Source organism: Giraffa tippelskirchi, chromosome 1, assembly GCF_054371585.1.
Source record: "Giraffa tippelskirchi isolate mGirTip1 chromosome 1, T2T-mGirTip1v1.2.pri, whole genome shotgun sequence".
Classification (NCBI taxonomy): Eukaryota; Metazoa; Chordata; class Mammalia; order Artiodactyla; family Giraffidae; genus Giraffa; species Giraffa tippelskirchi.
This window is the reverse complement of record NC_137275.1, coordinates 210,692,940-210,714,683: the sequence shown is the minus strand read 5'-3', so window position 1 is coordinate 210,714,683 and position 21,744 is coordinate 210,692,940. Positions and strand designations below refer to the sequence as shown.

Here is a 21,744-nt window from a genome sequence, read left to right as displayed (position 1 = left end):
CACAAAGAAAATTTGAACTGAACCTTTAGGGCTGGATAGAAGTCTTCTAGAAGGACAAAGAGAGGCAGTATAGCCTCCAATAATGAGAAAACAGAAAGAGAAATTAAGGAAACAATACCATTCTCCATTGCAACAAAAAGAATAAAATACTTAGGAATATATCTACCTAAAGAAACAAAAGACTTATATATAGAAAACTATAAAACACTGATGAAAGAAATCAAAGAGGACACAAACAGATGGAGAAATATACCGTGTTCATGGATTGGAAGAATTAATATAGTGAAAATGAGTATACTACCCGAAGCAATCTATAGATTCAATGCAATCCCTATCAAGCTACCATTGGTATTTTTCACAGAACTAGAACAAATCATCTCCCAATTTGAATGGAAATATAAGAAACCTCGAATAGCCAAAGCAATCTTGAGGAAGAAGAATGGAACTGGAGGAATCAACCTGCCTGACTTCAGGCTCTACTACAAAGCCACAGTCATCAAGACAGTATGGTACTGGCACAAAGATAGAAATATAGGTCAATGGAACAAAATAGAAAGCCCAGAGATAAACCCACGCACCTATGGACACCTTATCTTCGACAAAGGAGGCAAGAATATACAATGGAGAAAAGACAATCTCTTTAACAAGTGGTGCTGGGAAAACTGGTCAACCACTTGTAAAAGAATGAAACTAGAACATTTCCTAACACCATACACAAAAATAAACTCAAAATGGATTAAAGATCTAAATGTAAGACCAGAAACTATAAAACTCCTAGAGGAAAACATAGGCAAAACACTCTCCGACATAAATCACAGCAGGATCCTCCATGACCCACCTCCCAGAATATTGGAAATAAAAGCAAAAATAAACAAATGGGGCCTAATTAAAATTAAAAGCTTTTGCACAACAAAGGAAACTATAAGCAAGGTGAAAAGACAGCCTTCAGAATGGGAGAAAATAATAGCAAACGAAGCAACTGACAAACAATTAATCTCAAAAATATACAAGCAACTTCTGCAGCTGAATTCCAGAAAAATAAACGACCCAATCAAAAAATGGGCCAAAGAACTAAACAGACATTTCTCCAAAGAAGACATACAGATGGCTAACAAATACATGAAAATATGCTCAACATCACTCATTATTAGAGAAATGCAAATCAAAACCACAATGAGGTATCATTTCACACCAGTCAGGATGGCTGCTATCTAAAAGTCTACAAGCAATAAATGCTGGAGAGGGTGTGGAGAAAAGGGAACCCTCTTACACTGTTGGTGGGAATGCAAACTAGTACAGCCACTATGGAGAACAGTGTGGAGATTCCTTAAAAAACTGGGAATAGAACTGCCATATGACCCAGCAATCCCACTGCTGGGCATACACACTGAGGAAACCAGAATTGAAAGAGACGCGTGTACCCCAATGTTCATCGCAGCACTGTTTACAATAGCCAGGACATGGAAGCAACCTAGATGTCCATCAGCAGATGAATGGATAAGGAAGCTGTGGTACATATACACAATGGAATATTACTCAGCCATTAAAAAAAATACATTTGAATCGGTTCTACTGAGATGGATGAAACTGGAGCCCATTATACAGAGTGAAGTAAGCCAGAAAGAAAAACACCAATCAGTATACTAATGCATATATATGGAATTTGAAAGATGGTAACGATAACCCTATATGCGAGACAGAATAAGAGACACAGATGCATAGAACAGTCTTATGGACTCTGAGGGAGAAGGTGAGGGTGGGACGTTCTGGGAGAATAGCACTGAAACATGTATATTATCATATGTGAAACAGAACACCATTCCACGTTCGATGCATGAGACAAATGCTCAGGGCCGGGGCAATGGGATGACCCAGAGGGATGGGATGGGGAGGGAGGTGGGTGGGGGGTCCAGGAAGGGGAACACATGTAAACCCATGGCTGATTCATGTCAATGTATGGCAAAAACTATTACAATATTGTAAAGTAATTAGCCCCCAACTAAAATAAATAAATTTATTAAAAAAAAAAAAAAGAGGCAGTATAGCATATGTGGGGGGGAATAGAGGCTCATTTCCAGAAATAGGCATGGAAGTTGACACGATTTGTTTATAACATACATTTTGAGGGGTAGGAATTAGGGAAATGGGAGGTGGGAAGCCTCTAATTAGGCTTTTGTTGCTCTGTGCTGAAAAAGAAGGCCTTTCTGCTGAGCACACTGAAGGACCGATGGAGGCTTTATAAAGGAGAGTGACATGATTATATTTGAGTGTAGAAAGGTCACTCTGGAAATTCTGATTAAGTTGGGCGGGAGGAGAGTGAGCCTAGAGGCAAGAAGACCACAGTTGGAAGGGGGGCTGTAGGAATCCTGGTAAGGAAAGGCAGAGGCAGCAGTCATGGAGTAGACATTACTTATTTGAAAGATGCTAAGAAAGCAAGAAAGGCAGGGCTTAGTAACTGATTGACTGGGGCAGATAAAGGAGAATAAGGAATCAAGGCTGTCTCCCAGGTTACAAATGCAGGTGAATGGGTACATGATTTGCACACTGACCAAGAGAGAAAGAAAAGAAGATGAGCAAATTTAAGAGTAAGTAGATGTGGGAGATAGTGAATTTGCTTTGAGACATGTTGAGTTGAAAAGTATCTGTGAAAATCCAGAAGGAAAAGTCCAGTAACTATAGATATGAACGTCTCTAATTTATGGGGGGAAAACTCAGGGGAAAAGAATCTCATTATGTGGAAGCTAAGAGTAGTTAACTTGATGGCAGGATGCTCTTCGAAATAGTTTGCTAGCAGCAAATACAGTGGTTAGTTTCAGAAATTGAACTGCTTTGGAGATGCAGTTTCTTTCTCCATGGAACCAAGCTCTGGATTCAGAGCCACACACCCAACGGTGCTCAGCCATACCCTTGAGTTCCAGACAAAACTCAAGGACATTTTAGCTGCACCATGTTCAAGGTGAGATGACTCTGGACAATGGTGAAGGTCATGGACATAGTCACACAAGACAATACACATGAAATTGCTTTGAAGTCCGGCAAGAATCAGCTGTGTCTTCTCTCGTTTCTTGTTTCCTCACAGAAAGGCAGCCCATGGCAGTATGAATGGAAGTTCAGTCATGCCTGGCACATTGTTGGATACATAGTAGTTACACAATTAGTGTTTGGTGAATAAACTGCCCAATGAAGGCACACGTCAATTAAACAGAATAAATATTCCAAGGGAACTGGAAGAGGCTGGGAAAAGTTTGCAGTAATTTCCCCCCTAGGTAGAAGTTATTCCCAAAGATGGGGCATTCAGACTTAAGTTGATGGTGCCATTTCAACCTGGCCACATCTCAAGGGAACCACTGAACAGGAGAAAGGGGTTGAAAGTGAGAAGTTTGGATTTTCTTTCTTTCAAGGAGAAGACAAAATGTTCCAAGAAAGGATGAGTGGGTGCGGCTTCTTTTAAATGGTGGTGAAATGCTATATCAGGTCATAAACCTGTGGTGGAGTTTAGTGACTGTGTTTAAATGGATGATTCTCATTGCCTTATGAGATCTGGAAAAGCCATAAAAATTCATGGCCTACTTGTGGCTGAGCTCTAATAAAGGAATAATCGGTGCTTTAAGCGAGGGGTAATGGGAGGTACAGTGGGAGATTTACTCGAGCAGTAAGGGCTGCAGAGAGAGCGTAGGTTTTTCATGCCAATTACACTGACAGACAACAGCGCAGGACTTCCCTGACACACACTTGCAATCCTGTTCTCTTAAGTGACAAGATGGGTCCTTAGTTCTTCCTTCTCCTGCACTTTCAGAAATCAAGCCTTAGAGTTCTACTCAGGGCTCCTGTCATCAAAGTCAATAAATCTGCAGTGAGGTTCCCATCAGAGATCACTTGGTATGGTGGAAAGAACTTGGAATTTGAATTAGGAAAAACCTTAGTTTTAAACCCAGCTCTGTGACTTAGTAGGTGATTTTCTTATTGACCCTAATTATTTCTTATGACCCTAATTATTTCTTTCTCAATCATCCGTTCCTGTCCGTTGCCATGGGACTTGGGTGTCTCTCTATGGGAGAAGTCCTCACTCATCCTCTTGACTACAAGCTTGGCTGTGTGACGTGCTTTGGCCAAGGGCATGTGTGTTGAAGTAATGGATGTCACAACTGAAGAGCTTTAAGAGCCTTTGGGAGGTGGGCCATTGTTCTTTTCTCTCTCTCATGGAAATAAAAGTGAAAATGTTAGTCACTCAGTCATGTCCACTCTGTGTGATCCCATGGACTGTAGCCCACCAGGCTCCTCTGTCCACGGAATTCTCCAGGCAAGAATACTGGAGTGGGTTGCCATTCTCTTCTCCAGGGGATCTTCCCCACCCAGGGATCGAACCCAAATCTCCCACATTGCAGGCAGATTCTTTACTGTCTGAGTCATGAGGGAAGCCCTCATGAGAATAATATACCGCAAATCAAGACTATCTTTCAGCCTGGGTTCTGGAATAAAGAAGACACACAGGGCAGAGTCAAAGCTGCTTTCAGATACTGCACTAGGAATGTAATACAACTGAGACTTACAGGCTTGTTGTCCCAAGACAGTGAGACATTGGGGATGTTTGTTACCTCAGTATAACTGTATAGTGAAACCTGACTGATACGCAGAGTGATTTAGGAAAAATATCTTAACCTGACTGAGCTCTGTTTTCCCTAAAATGTTGACAATACACCCACTCTTATGTTTGTGTGTGTATGTGTGTGTGCTTAGTAGCTCACTTGTGTCTGACTCTGAGATCCCAGAATAGTTGCTTCACTAATTGTGGTCTTAGTTATTCAGATTTTTCTACTCAGAGAAATAACAGAGACTAAGGCATTTTTCCAACATGTGTACCTCTAGTAGCTATATTTGAATGTCTTGTTGCTGTGGAATCCCTGGGCCAATGTGGCAATCAGTGGCAAATTGGACATTTATGACACTCTTCTTCCAGGACCAGGGTGAAAGAGTCTCTCAGATCTTTTCATTACAGCCTTCACAAGCTGTGAAAGAAATAGCAGCAGGTTCACTTTCACCCCATTACACATCTAGTCAATGGAACTCTGCCTTTTCCTTACCTGGGGTGACAGGCAGGCAGGTGAAAGCTGGCTCCTGTGGCCTTTTGCACATGGTCACACTGCTATGAAAACCAGGGGACTGTGCTCATTGCAATCGCAGTAACAGCCCCTTGCCAAGGCCCACCTATTCATGGTTCACAAAGTTTCTGGAGTGTTCATTCTGATTTTCATAACAGTTCTATGAGCTTTTCATTCCCTCAGTCATTCATTCAACTGAGTGCCAGCTACACTGTTTCTGCCATCGTGGAAGTAGGTATTAGTGACAGTTTATGACTAGTTATTGCATTTATTCAGCAAACATTCTTTTGCATCTATTATGTGCTGGGCACTGTAAAGTCAGTGAAGATACTCAAGTGAAAAGGCATGGTCACAGCCCTCAAGGAACTCACAGCTGCAAAGACGATACAGACATGGAAACCACCATGTCTGAAAGGCTGTAGCATAAGTGTGACCACAGAGTTCATACCAAGGGCATGAGGGCACAAAGGAGAGAAAGTCCACCTACAGAATCGGGGAAGTCAGGCCACAGGAAGGGACGTACGGGCTGGGTTCTAAGAGATGACTGGAAGTTTACCAGGTGGATGAAAGTGGAACAGAAAAGCAAGCAATGGAAACAATTTAGAGATTAGGAAGAGTATCTGTGCGTGGCTAGAGCAGAGGGTCAGTTGAGGCCATAGGGAGGGACATTAATAGAACTCAACAGGTAGGAAGAAGTGGTTGAAAAGAACCTTGAGGTGCAAAGGAAGGAGTGTCTCTTTACTCTGTAGGCAACAGTGAGACTTGACATAAAGTATTTTAAATAGAAGATTATCATGGTCACATTTTAAAAAAGGTTTCACTCCAGCAACAATATAGTCTATTGGAAATAAGTCAGACTAGAGTAGAGGAAACCAGTTACGAGGTTAATTCTAGAGTTCTGAACTCTGTGCTCACTCCAAAGTCTCGTGTGTGCCATTTCTGCCGAGGACTAGTACTCCTAGGGAGATGTCACCCTTATTTCCTGCCATCTCTGCCCTTCTTGTGGTGAAAACAAACATTTAACAGATGACCCACTCGGTTAGTTATAATCATTTATCAGAAGGACAATCATTTTCCAGATACCTCACACACTGTCTCTGGATGGTGATCCCAAGGTCAAGATCACCTGGGTCATCCTGGGTCAGGGTTTGATGATGAATGGTAAACATTTGCACTGAGCACCAAAAACAGCAGGGATTTTTTTAAAAAATGTGTAGACACATTTTAAAACCATCATGGAAAATCAGAACTTTGCTGGATTTGGATACACTTAGTTTATAATCAGTTTATAATTTGGCCTTTTATATAGTTCATGATGTTCTCACAGCAAGTATACTGGGGTGGTTTGCCATTCCCTCCTCCAGTGGATCAATTCCCAAGAAGGAGAGTACCACAGAATGTGCTAACCATCGGACAATTGCACTAATATCCCATGCTAGTAAGGTCAGGCTTAAAATCGTGCATGCTAGGCTTCAGCATTATGTGAACCAAGAACTTCCAGATGTCCAAGTTCAGTTTAGAAAAGGAAGAGGAACTAGAGATCAGATTGTCAACATTCGCTAGATTATAGAGAAAGCAAGGGAATTTCAGAAAAACACCTACCTTTGTTTCATCGACTAAGTTAATGCCTTTGTGTGGACCATGACAAACTGTGGAAAGCTCTTAGAGAGATGGGAACACCAGACCATCTTACCTGTCTCCTGAGAAACCTGTATGTGGGTCAAGAAGCAACAGTCAGAACCCTGTATGCAACAACTGACTGGCTGAAGATAGAGAAAGGAGTACACGACAGCACTGTCTGCTGTAACCCTGTTTGTTTAACCTGTATGCTGAGCACATTCTGAGATGCCGGGCTGGATGAGTTACAAGCCAGAATCAAGATAGGCAGGCAAAACATCAACAACCTCAAATATGCAGATGATACCACTCTAAGGGCAGAAATCGAAGAGAAAATAGAGAGCCTCTTGATGAGGGTAAAGGAGGAGAGTGAAAGAGCCGGCTTAAGACTAAATACAAAAGAACTAAGATCATGGCATACAGTCCCATTACTGAATGGCAAATAGAAGAGGAAAAGGTGGAAGCAGTGACAGATTCTCTTTTCTTGGGCTCCAAAATCACTGCAGATGGTGAATGCAGCATGAAATCAGAAGATGACTGCTTCTTGGCAGGAAAGTGATGACAAACCTAGACAGTGTGTTGAAAAGCAGAGACATTACTCTGCTGACAAAGGTCCATATAGCCAAGGCTATGGCTTTCCCAGTGGTCAGGTATGGTTGTGAGAGCTGGCCGTAAAGAAGGTAGAATGCCAAAGAATTGATGCCTTTGAACTGTCATGCTGGAGAAGGCTCATGAAAGTCTCCTGGACAGCAAGGAGATCATACCAGTTAATCTTAAGGGAGATCAACCCTGAATATTCACTGAAGGACTGATGCTGAAGCTCTAGTATTTCGGTCATCTGAGGCAAGCAGATGACTCATTGGAAAAGTCCCTGATGCTGGGAAAGACTGAGGGAAGAAGGAGGAGAGGGCGTCAGAGGATGAGATGGCTACATGGCATAGCTGATGCAATGAACATGAACTTGGGCAAACTCTGAGAGATGGTGAGGGACAGGGAGGCCTGGCATGCTGCAGTCCATGGGGTCGCAAAGAGTCAGACACAACCGGGCGACTGAACAAGACCAATTTTATAATTTACATTTGCTTTTCATTGCATATAATGTAGGGAATAGTGGTAGGGGTGGAGGTGGGACACATAATTTTAGCACATAAGTCTTCTAAACCAGCAGTCTCCAACGTTTTTGGCACCAGAGACTGGTTTCATAGAAGACAATTTTTCCATGGACTAGTTGGGGGGATGGTTTCAGGATGACTCAAGCATTACATTTACTATGTACTTTATTTCTATTATTAAATTGTGACATATAATGAAATAATTACACAAATCATCACAGTGCAAAATCAGTGGGAGCCCTGAGCTTATTTTCCCACAAGTAGATGGTCCCATCTGGGGGAGAAAAATGGAGAAGAATTGTAAATATGGATGAAGCTTTGCTCGCTGGCCCACCATTCCCCTCCTCTGTGCAGCCTGGTACTGGTCCATGGCCTAGGGGTTGGGGACCCCTGTTCTAAGGGACTCAGTCTAGCCCTGGTTATGTCTTCTTTTCTCTGGTTGTGCTGCAGGTGACCACAGCCACGTTCTTCCTTGGAACTTCTCTATAGAGAAGTTTCTAGACAGCAGCAAGAAACAGAACTGCAACGAACTGGATTCATCATTCACAGAGATGTCAAGTACAGCACCTCCACCCTTACTAAGGCTGCACAAGGAGACGTGGCTGGCAACTCTTACTACCTAATTCAGGTCTGAGCCTCATGTAAGTTTATTTGGGCAACAGAATTGCAAACAGCATTTCAGATTCTGCTTACTCAACAGCAGCATTCAGTTGAGACTTTCTATACTGTCAGGGCTTGAAAGCCTTGAGGATTACTATAGGGTAGGTTTTTCTTAAGCTGTAGATAAAATTATTCCAAACTAGAAAAATCCCAACACTCTTCCAAGGGTTCTGATTTGGAGGCCCATCTATTTCAAGGAAGCCCAGCTCCATAGAGAGAGGCTGAGGAATGAGCTGACTTGTTAACAATATAAGTCACTGTGTACTTAGTCACTCAGTTCTGACTCTTTGTGATCCCATGGACTGTAGCCTATCAGGCTCCTCTGTCCATGGAATTCTCCATTCTCCAGGCAAGAATACTTGAGTGGGAGCCATTCTGTTCTCCAGGAGATCTTCCCGACCCAGGGACTGGACCCGAGTCCCCTGCATTGCAGGGAGATTCTCACACTGCACTCCACTAGAGAACAGAAATCTGAAAGGTCTACTCAGGGTATCTAGGTCAGAGCAGTTCAAAATCACACTTCAAACTTTCTCTGCTAATTCAGTCTATAGTCTTTGGTCATAAGTCACAAGGTTTTCAACAGAGTTCCCTGTGATCATAAAGATATGTACTGAGTACCTATTATGTGCTAGGCATATGCTAGGAGTTTTACCTGCATTCTCTGATTTACTCTTTATATCTATGGGACATAAACTACTATTATTATCCCTCCTTATCAGATAAGGAAACTGAGACACAGTGATCTTTAGTAACTAGGCCAAAGTCGGAACAAGTAAGTTTCGGAGCCCAGGTTGGAATTTAGGAAGCCTAACTCTATCGAGTTGACCTTCCTAACCATTTGCTAATCTGCTTCTTCTCTGCCTAGGAGTTTAACTTGATTCCAGTTTACAAGCATTTGTTAACTTTAATTTGTAGGTGAGAAAATGGAGGTGAGAGAGGTTAAGTGACTTGCCTCAGGTCAGGCCCACTGGCGGTGGCAGAGCTAGAACATCCAAATAACTGCCTCCAAGGTTTCTTAATTTGACATCTTCATTTTATCCTGAACGAGGTTTTAGATTATTTTATCCCACCAAGGGAAACAACAAAGGGAGGTTGGGGTGGGGTGGCATTTACTGAGCTCTTTCTAAGCGTCAAGTCATCTCCTAGGCATTTTATATCCAACATTCATTCATTCAAGCAACAACCTTGTGAAGCTGGCATTATTGTTTCCATTTTTCAAATAAAACAGAAGCTTCAGGAGGGCGGGAAAACCTACCCGAATTCATCCAGAAAGCACGTGATGCAACCGGGGCTCCAGACCCCATCTGTGTGAATGTGATGCTGAGGCTCCTCTAACCAAGAATTTAATAGTAGGTTCACCCCTTGCAGATGTGGGTTTTACTCTGTACCCACTTTAACAAAAAGATGAAGGAGAGAAATGGGACTTAAATCAACACAAGCAATCTTGTGACATCATCCCCTCACAAGATCCTGGCCACCATGCCTGAAATTGAATTTGTAAGGAGTTTCCCTGAGTCCCTGGGTCAAATGGCCTCTGGTGTTCTGGCAACATTCCTCTCCCTGATTCTATTCCCTGACTCTTCTTACTTGACCCCTGCAACGAGATGCCTCACAATTATTCAAAAGTTACCTACCAGAGAAAACATCCTCTAGACCTTGGCTTGAAATTACCAGGTGAGTCAAGTCATATTTTTGGTACAATGAATGTGCTATTTCCCAAGTATTGGGGGTTTAACACAGCAACAGAAGCCTCGCACCAGAGACCTTCCCCCCTTAACTTCGAAATATGTGTGTACAGCAGAGAAATATTTCTGGTTTTGATGCCCTTACACAAATTGTCAACACACTGTATCTTTTTCTCACAGCTCTTTGATGTACTTGAAGGGGTTTTCTTCCTTGAACAAGAAGCCACAACTCCAAATGTGTTTTAAGACTGAAGCCCCTAAACATTTGAAGTTCAGTTCAGAATTCCTAAGCAGAAACTTGGCAAGAAGTCCTAACTTAAATTGGGGAAAAAAAGAGGAAAAAAAAACAACAACCCAATACCCTTCTCCCATCCATGAAGTATCAAATGTATACTTCTCAATAGAAAACAGACTTTTCACATCCATGTCATGCTGGTCTATCATTTATTCCCTGCATTTTCCCCACAAGACTTCTGGCTCATTTCAAAAGCATGGTAACGACCATTTGGATATATTGCTTTCATCTCAAATTCAACAAGCCCAAGTCTTAACTTCTCATCTTTAATCCACTTGGTGTCCCTCGCTTTCTTCTTCATTTCTGCCAACAACCCCTGTCATCTAGACTTAAAATCTAGACATTGATTCCCTCAAGGACAGGAAGCATCCCTTAATTATCTTTGTATGTTCACTACTCAGGCAGTGCTGGTGCACAGAAGATGCTCAATAAATACTCATTCAATAGATTTAAAAGTCATCTTCTCCTTTTCCCTCTACTTCACCCATGCATCTTATCTCTTCAAAGCCCTTGACTTGACACTTGTGTTTTCCAACATGAGTACCTAACAGCCAAATATGACCTATTTGACTAGGGTGCAGCCAAGTCAAGATTTTTATGGAACCCACCCCAAACCAACACATAAAATTGGTCAGAAATAGAAACTAAGAGGCCAGTGGTTTCAAATAATTACAGTTCTGAGTGCAGATCAAGGTCATTCTAAAAGAAGTAGACCTGTTATAATTGCCATTGAATCTAATAACAATTTTAATCTTACATATTAAATTACTCTACAAGATCAAGTTTAATGGATCATTTCCAAGGATTTCTTACTGAAGAATAAGAATGCACCATATCATTGACACAAAATTCTTTAGAGCAGAATCTATCAAGTCCCTTTAAGTCCATAACATGCCTTGCACATGGAAACTACTTATGAAAGTTTCCGTGTATCCTTGAATCTCACTCAAGTTATGGGCCCACTATGAACACCAGCCATTGGCCCTCTTTTAAGCTAAAACATATTATTGATAACGAGTAGGCTTCATCCAACTGTTTCTGATTATGAGGTTCTGATTATGAGGTATATAAACCACATACCTTTACTATTTTTTTTCTTCAGCTATTTACCCCTTGACATTCTTTTAATGTATACTGTGAATCCTATGACTACCTCTGTAGTTCGTATTTTCCTGCTCCATTGGATCAGAGGTTCTTAAACTGAGGTCTGTGATGCAGAAGAGAGATTGTGGAAGAAGAGGTGTGGGCCCAGAAGCAAGAAAGCAGCATTGATTTCATGATGGTTTGAGTCTAGAGAAATCTAAGACATGCTGATGAGACTAAGCAGATGCTGGAGGTAAGACTAAGTCTGAAATGCAGTACTTGGATGCAATCTCAAAAACAACAGAATGATCTCTGTTCATTTCCAAGGCAAACCATTCATATCACAGTAATCCAAGTCTATGCCACGAACAGTAATGCTGAAGAAGCTGAAGTGGAACGGTTCTGTGAAGACCTACAAGACCTATTAGAACTAACACCCCCAAAAGATGTCCTTTTCATTATAGGGGACTGGAATGCAAAAGTAGGAAGTCAGGAAACACCTGGCATAACAGGCAAATTTGACCTTGCAGTACAGAATGAAGCAGGGCAAAGGCTAATAGAGTTTTGCCAACAGAACACACAGGCCATAGCAAACACCCTCTTCCAACAACACAAGAGAAGACTCTACACATGGACATCACCAGATGGTCAACACTGAAATCAGATTAATTATATTCTTTGTAGCCAAAGATGGAAAAGCTCTATCCAGTCAGCAAAAACAAGACCGGGAGCGGACTGTGGCTCAGATCATGAACTCCTTGTTGCCAAATTCAGATTTAAATTAAAGAAACTAGGGAAAACCTCTAGACCATTCAGGTATGACCTAGATCAAATCCCTCATGATTATACAGCGGAAGTGACAAATTCTGATGGACGGCATGCCTGATGAACCATGGACGGAGGTTCATGACACTGTACAGGAGACAGGGATCAAGACCATCCCCATGGAAAATAAATGAAAAAAGAAAAATGGCTGTCTGAGGAGGCCTTACAAATAGCTGGGAAAAGAAGAGAAGTGAAAAGCAAAGGAGTAAAGGAAAGATATTCCCATCTGAATGCAGAGTTTCAAAGAATAGCAAGGAGAGATAAGAAAGCCTTCATCAGTGATCAATGCAAAGAAATAGAGGAAAACAACAGAATGGGAAAGACTAGAGATCTCTTCAAGAAAATTAGAGATACCAAGGGAACATTTCATGCAAAGATGGGCTTGATAAAGGACAGAAATGATATGGACCTAACAGAAGCAGAAGATATTAAGAAGAGGTGGCAAGAATACACAGAAGAACTGTACAAAAAAGATCTTCATGACCCATATAATCATGATGGTGTGATCACTCACCTAGAGCCAGACATCCTGGAATGTGAAGTCAAGTGGGCCTTAGAAAGCATCACTACGAACAAAGCTAGTGGAGGTGATGGAATTCCAGTTGAGCTATTTCAAATCCTGAAAGATGATGCTGTGAAAGTCCTGCACTCAATATGCCAACAAATCTGGAAAACTCAGCAGTGGCCACAGGACTGGAAAAGGTCAGTTTTCATTCAAATTTCAAAGAAAGGCAATTGCAAAGAATGCTCAAACTACCGCACAACTGCACTCATCTCACACGTTAGTAAAGTAATGCTCAAAATTCTCCAAGCCAGGCTTCAGCAATACGTCAACCGTGAACTTCCGATGTTCAAGCTGGTTTTAGAAAAGGCAGAGGAACCAGACATCAAATTGCCAACATCCGCTGAATCATCGAAAAAGCAAGAGAGTTCCAGAAAAACATCTATTTCTGCTTTATTGACTATGCCAAAGCCTTTGACTGTGTGGGTCACATTAAACTGTGGAAAATTCTGAAAGAGATGGGAATACCAGACCATCTGACCTGTCTCTTGAGAAACCTGTATGCAGGTCAGGAAGCAACAGTTAGAACTGGACATGGAACAACAGACTGGTTTCAAATAGGAAAAGGAGTACGTCAAGGCTGTATATTGTCACCCTGCTTATTTAACTTATATGCAGAGTACATCATGAGAAATGCTGGGCTGGAAGAAGCACAAGCTGGAATCAAGATTGCCGGGAGAAATATCAATAACCTCAGATATGCAGATGATACCACCCTTATGGCAGAAAGTGAAGAAGAACTAAAGAGCCTCTTGATGAAAGTGAAAGAGGAGAGTGAAAAAGTTGGCTTAAAGCTCAACGTTCAGAAAACTAAGATCATGGCACCTGGTCCCACCACTTCATGGCAGATAAATGGGGAAACAGTGGAAACAGTGTCAGACTTTATTTTTGGGGGCTCCAAAATCACTGCAGATGATGATTGCAGCCATGAAATTAAGACGCTTACTTCTTGGAAGGAAAGTTATGACCAACCTAGATAGCATATTTAAAAGCAGAGACATTACGCTGCCAACAAAGGTCCATCTAGTCAAGGCTATGGCTTTTCCAGTGGTCATGTATGGAGAGTTGGACGGTGAAGAAAGCTGAGCTCTGAAGGATTGATGCTTTTGAACTGTGGTGTTGGAGAAGACTGTTGAGAGTCCCTTGGACTGCAAGGAGATCCAACCAGTCCATACTAAAGGAGATCAGTCCTGGGTGTTCATTTTGAAGCTGAAACTCCAATACTTTGGCCACCTCATGCGAAGAGTTGACTCACTGGAAAAGACCCTAATGCTGGGAAGGATTGGGAGGAGGAGGAGAAGGGGACGACAGAGGATGAGATGGCTTGATGGCATCACCGACTCTATGGACATGGGTTTGGGTAGACCGGGAGTTGATGATGGACAGGGAGGCTTGGCGTGCTGCGATTCATGGGGTCGCAAAGAGTCAGACATGACTGAGCAACTGAACTGAAATGAACTGAAGGTAAGACATGCAGGGTTTACTGTGCACCAGGCATAGTTGTAGACACTGTGGGTAAAGCCCTCCCGACCTTCCATTCTGCTAGGACCAACAAATAGCTACCAAACAAATCAATATATATTGTGTCAGGTAGTCATGAATGCTATGGAGACAAAAGAGAGAAAAAATGGAAAGTTTTATAAATTGCCGTTTTATAAAACGTGGTCAGAGAAGGTCTCCCTAAGCAAAAATCAGATGGAAGTGAGAGCAGGGATTTGCTGTTATCTGGGGAAGAGCTTGGAGGCAGGGGAAGCAACTGAAGCAAATTCCCTAAGGCAGGAAGAGGCTTGGACCAGCTCCATCAGCAGAAAGCAAGTAGACCGGTGTGGTTGGAGCAGAAGGTGGGAAAGATCATGGGCAGCCTTGTGCTGGTGACAGGGCTGATACTTTCACTCTGAATGACTGTCCATTTAAAAAACACCATCTCTCATGGGGGCCCAGCATGCAACAGCTGCAAACACAGGCTTCTCAGTAGTGTATGCAGCCTGTTGCCCATACAGGTTGCCCTAAGGGACCTTGAAGATAGATAGATAATGTCCAGTGGATATTCATGACAGGCATGCTGTCTCCAATCCAGGCTCCAGACAGGTATGTGCAGCAATTTTGGAAAGCCTCAGGACACAGTGGCCAGGGTTCGCATTGGACAAGTCATCAGGTCCATCCATACCAAGGTGTAGAACAAGGAGCATGTGACTGAGGCCCTCTACAGGGCCACGGTCAAGTTCCCTGGCCACTAGAAGAGCCACATCTCCAAGAAGTGGGGATTCATTAAATTTAAAATGGATGAATTTGAAAACATGACAGCAGAAAAGCAGCTCATCTTGGATGGCTATGGGATCAAATACATCCCTAATCGTGGCCCTCTGGACAAATGCTGGGCCCTGCACTCATGAGAGCCTTGGCGCTGTCCCCACCTTACTCATGCCCACCAGTAAATCCTACTTTCCTGTCCCCCCCCCCAAAAAAATACAATCTTTCCCTGATCGCATTCCACCAGAATAAACTGATTGTTCACTATGTTCCAAGCATTCTGATAAGCTCTGGGAGCATACGCATTAATAAGATCCAGTCCTTCTATAATAAGGAAACAGATACTTAGACAAACGAATTTAATACAAGGTAGAAAGCAAGTTGAGTGTTGTTAAGAGAGGTGGCTGGCCTGCAGGAGAGCTGAGATCCCTCTCAACTTCAGGGAGGAGGCAGTCAGGTTTGGTTCACAGAAGTAGTTCCCATACGTTCCCATACAATGGGCTATGAAGAATGGATTGAATTTGAATACAGGGGTCACTTCGGTACAGAACTTTCTAAGAAAACAAGTCAAGGGATGGAGGTGAAAATAGGCCTGATATTTTCAGACAACTATGAGAATTGACTAAGATGGGAAATGCTTGAAGGTGAATAACTGGAAATGGGTTTGGACAAGAAGTTTGAAATCAGATGTTTGAGGTACATAGATGCAAGACAGAGAATTAGTGAACCCTTATTAGCTCTGGGGTATAATATGCCTTCTACATCTTTTCCAGATATGCTTGCTTACGTCTCTATAGAAAAGATTTCACAGGAGAAAAGTACATGCAGTGAACCTATAGGAATTAAACTGAACTCTCCTTTTGCAATTTGGTGAAAGTTTTTAAGTTATATTCTGTATTAGAGACAATTTATTATAAGCCAGTCCCTTACCCCCCAGAACTGCACTGATGAGGAGTGTGAGTCCTAAAGGTTTAATAAGCAATGGAAGGTCACACTATTAATAACTGATGAATCAGGAATCGGACTAATGTCCTGTTATTTTCCTGCTACATTTTCTCTACTCAGCTCAACCAGGTCTTTCAATTACTGTACAAAGCAAGGTGTGGGTGACATGCATTTAGTGCTTCAAATCCAGATCCTGAGCCGTCTTATTGTAACACACATATGATATTAATGACTCATCTGCTATTCCTCCCCCATCTGGGTGCAATCTACCTCCTCAAAACTCCTTCACACTGTCAGTGGTGACTGAGCTGTACAGCTGTGTAGGCAAGGCCTTCCAAATACTCCACTGTGGCATCTTCCACCCCTGCTAACTTCTCTGAGAACAGAAAAAAATGGAATTCCCTTTCCCAAGAGACATTTGCCACCACCATGCCATTAAGAAGTTTTGCTTCCATTTATTTGCTCAATATTCCTTACGAGAAGATCTTGACTTGTTCTTATTCAATAATTGAGCTTAGCAACCAGATTAACATGCTTTTGGACTTTTCAAATTTATTTCTAATGAAAAGCAGAGTTGACAGAGAGCAAGAGAGAATGAGCCAACTTAGCCACAAAAATAAATTTTAGCTCTTCATTTGTACCTTAAAGCAGCAGTGCCCAACCTCTTTGGCACCAGGGGCCAGTTTCATGAAAGACAATTTTTCCACAGACTGCAGTGGGGGTGGGGTCAGTGAGAGAGTGGATTCGGGATAAAATTACATTACATTTATTGTGCACTTTATTTCTATACTATTAGATCGGCTTTACCTCAGATTATCAGGCATTAGATTCTGGAGGTTTGGGACCCCTGCCTTAAAGAAGGACTAGAAAATTTGGGAAAAAGCCTTCTAAAACTTAATGTTTCTTCTGAGTCCTGAAAATAACAAACTAGCTTCAAGACTCAACCTAATTCCTATTTCAGGAAACCTTCTGTGAACAAACCCATTCCCCAAATCTGTGCTCCCGTGAAATGCCACACATACCTTTAAGATGATGGCACAGAACACGCTGCGCTGTGACAATTGCTCTCCACGTCTCTTCTTTTCCACCAGGTTCACAGCACCTATCACAGTGGGGAAGAAAGAAGGAAGGTATCAAAGATGGGAGCAAGGAAGGAAATGTTTGATGCACATGTTTTCCAAACTAACTCAAGACACATGATCTGGCAAAGAATGTCTTGGCTGCTAATTGGCTAAGAGTAATTTGAAGAGAAATAGCTTGGGTGTTAATACTAGGATTCCATGCACACTGCTGGTCTGTGATGACACCAAAAAAGAATGTTCTAATTTGAGACTGAAAATTCTATGATGCTCATTTACTCTGCACACATTACACCTCAAACCTGGACAGCTGTAAATCAACATTTCATGGATCCGTGGCTATTTCTATGAAAGCTTATACAGGCCCATTTTGGTCTAGATACATTTGCGTTTTATGTAGTTGATATATAGACAATTTTATATAGGCCTTACAGTGAAATAAAACATGATGCAATGTAATCTGTGGCAAAAACCACGGTAGGTGGGTACCACAGTACCTGAGGCTCTAACTGTTGGTGAATGACAACACTCTAGTACCTATCCTTCAACCCCTTTATTGCTCTATTGCTTGTCAAGTAAGACGTTGTGCTGTGTCTGTTTTTCTGCATTGCAGTTTTCTTTCCCATATTAACTGCTTGTGATTCCACAGCTACACAGAGCAACATGGCACATGCTTCACTGTTAACAGTTTTTATTTTAGAAAAAATATTCTAAGATAGGATATGACCCATCACCATGAACCCTGTGGCAGAACAATGAAGCTGATTTATCATTTCAACTCTTTTTCTGTTCACACCAGCTCTCACCCCAAATACTTATTGAGTCCGGCTTAAGTAACCATAGATTAAATAGAGATAGTGATATCCCCCTAGAGTGGCTGAAATATTTTAAATCTCTTCTGCACCATTACTCTACTGGAAAACTGCTTTGGGCATGTTGATTTTGGCTGGCATCTTTTGTAAGGAATTCAGCAACTGGTCATGTCCAGAGATGCCTGTACACCTGTGTTTTTGATCTTCAATACACAAGACATTGGAATTAGATTGGTATGTTTGAGAATCATTAATCAGTGATGAGTCTCACCTTGCCAAATGACTTTAAGAAGATTGGTATGAAAAAATTAATATCAGATGTTTGCATTAGGATATTAATTCTCACTAGTATTTTACTAAGACATTGAAAGATTTCTGCAAAAGGAGATATAAACAAGGAATGTCCTAGGGTAGAAGTACACATAATGAAGGCAGCATGGACTACTCAAGGGAACAACAGAATTTAAGTGATTCAGAATCTCAAGCCATGAATATTTTTGAGCACCCGTTACATGCTGGAACATGTGCATATATAAAGCCATTGTCATATATATAAATGTAGAGTATAATTATGAGTTCTTTTTGGTGGTTGTTGTTCAGTCACCCAGTTGTGTCTGACTCTTCATGACTTCATGGCGTGCTCCCTGGACTGCAGCACGCCAGGCCTCCCTGTCCCTCACCATCTCCTGGAGTCTGCCCAACTTCATATCCATGGCATTGATGATGCCATCTGGCCATTTCATTCTCTGACAATCTCTTCTTTTTTTGCCTTCAATCTTTCCCAATCTTTCCTTTGGGAGATTCAAAGGAATGCTTGAGCACCTCTGTGAAGAGACTGACTGGGGCTGAGCCACATCTTGCAGAAAACTTTTGGGTGGGGCCAGAAGAATCAGGAATCTTTCACACTGACTTTGTTTACCACAATCATTTGTCTTTCTTGCAAAGTTTTAAGTTTCACATGAAGCCATACTTACTATATTGAAGTATGGAATTATCCATACTTATGTTAAATGTCAGCCCTAGAGTCTGTCTGAGTGTTTTAATATCTAATTTTTGATATAAGACAAGTTCTTTATGATTCCTTCCAGCTCCATATCACCTGCCACTTTAACAAATAAGTCTTCACCTATCTCAATAAAAAGATGTTGGCCCCGGGCCAGATCAAGGACCTGCAGGTTCACTGTTTCTCCAGGGATCTCCCTTCTGACAGCCACTGCAGCACTCTGCCAATTACACAGCCATCAAATTGAAAGTCATCAAGCTGTTTTCATCTTCACTTTAAGGTTTTGCAAAGCACCCAGCTCGAGTATCCTACTCGAGACTATAGGATTTTATAAATGGCTAAAGTTTGATCCGCAAAATGAAATGAAGATGTGAGGGCATAATCTGTTCTTAGGGATTATAGCTAATTCCCAGGGATTGCTGCAACTTTTATAATTGCTCAATTTTTTTTCCACTTAATCTATTTACAAATCAGAAGCATTGCCAAGTTTTCTAAAGCTTTTGGAAATTGATACTGGCTTGGTCACCCAGTACCTCCCAGGTCCCCGCACACTACAAACATGGCTGAAAGCATCTCAACCATCTCCTCTGTGGTTCTGCCCAGCTCAGCATCAGGCAGGCCGACAATTCCACCTGGGCAGAGGGCTCCATTTCCTTTATCGAAAGGTAATACTCCTTGGAAATTACTTTATCTTGATTGGGCTTCCAGATCCTTCCCTTAATGTTTGTTCCTCTCTTTCCTGCCTTTTTTGAGTGCTGATCTGAGGAGAAGTTAAGAGAGGCGTTTTATAATTTATTCAGTTGACAACTGACACTTTGCTTAAAAAAAAAAAAAAAAAAAAGACACCAAATATAATGTACCTAAAAAACAAAGGTGCTTCAACTCACCGAGCCTAAAAGAGCTGATATGAGTGAGAAGATGGGAAGAGTGAGCATGTTTCTAGAGACTGCTTTTATTTGCAAGAAATTCCCTCTACAGCTGGTGAGCCTGTCAATATAACAAGAAGGGTGGAGGCCGTCTCTCTCAAGATGATTTGAGGAATAATGGTGAGCAACCAGGTAGCTGATGCAGTGTGAGAAGGCCTGTCGTCCACGCCTCTGCCTCCTCTGAGGGATCTGCCCTGTTCATCTGTCAGTTCAGCAGAAGCTCTGTCTGTGACGACCAAAAGCCTGGCGGTAAGTCAATATGCTCCCCTTGAGACAAGGAAAATTCCGCAGGTCAGACTTGCAAGGCAAGTAGACTACAAAAAGTGCCGAGTGCATACAAATGCTGTAGTAAATTAAGATAATGATATTGGCTGTTTATTGTAGATAAAACCTAAATCTGTAATAGAAGCATCTAGGAGATTTCCAGCACCCAGTGTATCAACATCAGAAAGAGAAGTTATGATTGTTGTCAAGGAAAAAAAATAAAATAAAATCCAGGGCCTGACTAACATTTAGAGATATAAAGCTTTCATATCCTTCAGTCTTCTTTCCTTTGTGATTTCCACAGGATTTTCATTTCCAGAGATATTATACTACTTGCTTTCAAAGGAATTCAATATTTTCATTCAGAAAAGTAATTTCACAGGAAAGTAACACAGAGTGATGTCCTGGGTATTCATTTTCCGAGCCAATCTTACAAAGTCAATTTGGGCTGCACGGTGCTGGGGCGACATGAAAAGGTGCAGATGCTGTGTCTCTGGGTTTCTGGGGTCCTCTTCTTCCCTCCCAGTCCCCTCCTGCAGGACACCCCATGAGCATTTGAAAAGAACTGTCTGGCGGTGAAACAAAACAGACCGCCTGACTCCCTTAATAACCTCACCCAGCGTCACCCAAAGACATTGATCCTGAGCCCAGGACTCGATTACGGCTTCATCCCCTCTGCCCTGTAGGAAAAGTCATATCTCCATAACCATCACAATCATCCTGTTTCTTTTCTTCATGTTGTTACAGAAATTAGAGGAGAAGGCAGCCAGCCTAAGGTGAAAGACGAGGAGATGAGTGACTTCCTCGGGTACTTCTGTGCAGATAAAAGCTAATTCTGATAAAACCAAGACTGAAATCCTTCCAGCCCACAGAAAGTCAAGGTCAGACAACATGAACCAATCAAGTTGAAAGCTGGCCGATTTCTTTTTTTTTCGGAAGTGAGTCAGAGACTGACCGAGGGACAGAGGTGGATGGAGGAAGGGTGAGGGGGAAGAGGGAAGAAAGAGGGAGACAAGCCCCCCATCGAGATGAACAGATGGACTGACAGAGTGAACGAGAGATGGAGATGGACGGGGAAAAAGGGAGCTCCTTTTCCTGTTCCTTACGTATTTCAGGATCAAAAGGCATAGGAAAAAAAAAAATCTTCAAGTTTTTCCATCAGGCCCTGGGGGTGATGGGACCACAAGGTCCAGCTGCCAATGGGTGTTTTTCCTGGGGTTTTTTGCAAGTCTGCCACGTGCCCTAACCTTGAGGATGCTGTTTACTCCTGGGGGAGAGATAAGCCAGCAGCCCCAGCCCCACCCCCATCGGAGCAGAGTGGGCATTACCAGCGAACAAAGAAAGAGCGCTGTACAGCAACAAGCATTTGGTTTTGATTAGAGCATATTCAGAGACTGTGCAAGTTCTATTAAAATAAGCACAAAACCATCTTAAAGGGCTTTTTCTTTTCTTTCTCTTTCCCCCCCTTGGTTTATATTGTTAATCTTTCTTCCTGGACGGCTCCTCACAAATGCCTTTTGTTTTCTT

At 42.1% G+C, this 21,744-nt stretch overlaps 1 long non-coding RNA gene and 1 pseudogene across 1 annotated transcript in view; one reads left to right on the top strand and one right to left on the bottom strand.

Annotated features, from left to right (window-relative positions):
- The window catches only part of LOC145520018 (uncharacterized), a 211,537-nt gene extending 194,105 nt beyond the window's left edge, over window positions 1-17,432 (bottom strand). The window contains exon 1 of the long non-coding RNA XR_014064128.1: window positions 17,156-17,432. This is a non-coding gene — a long non-coding RNA (uncharacterized LOC145520018). The remainder of the gene's footprint in view (window positions 1-17,155) is intronic.
- LOC145521828 (small nucleolar RNA SNORA70) lies at window positions 14,841-14,966 on the top strand (annotated as a pseudogene).
- Window positions 17,433-21,744: the final 4,312 nt, after the last annotated feature.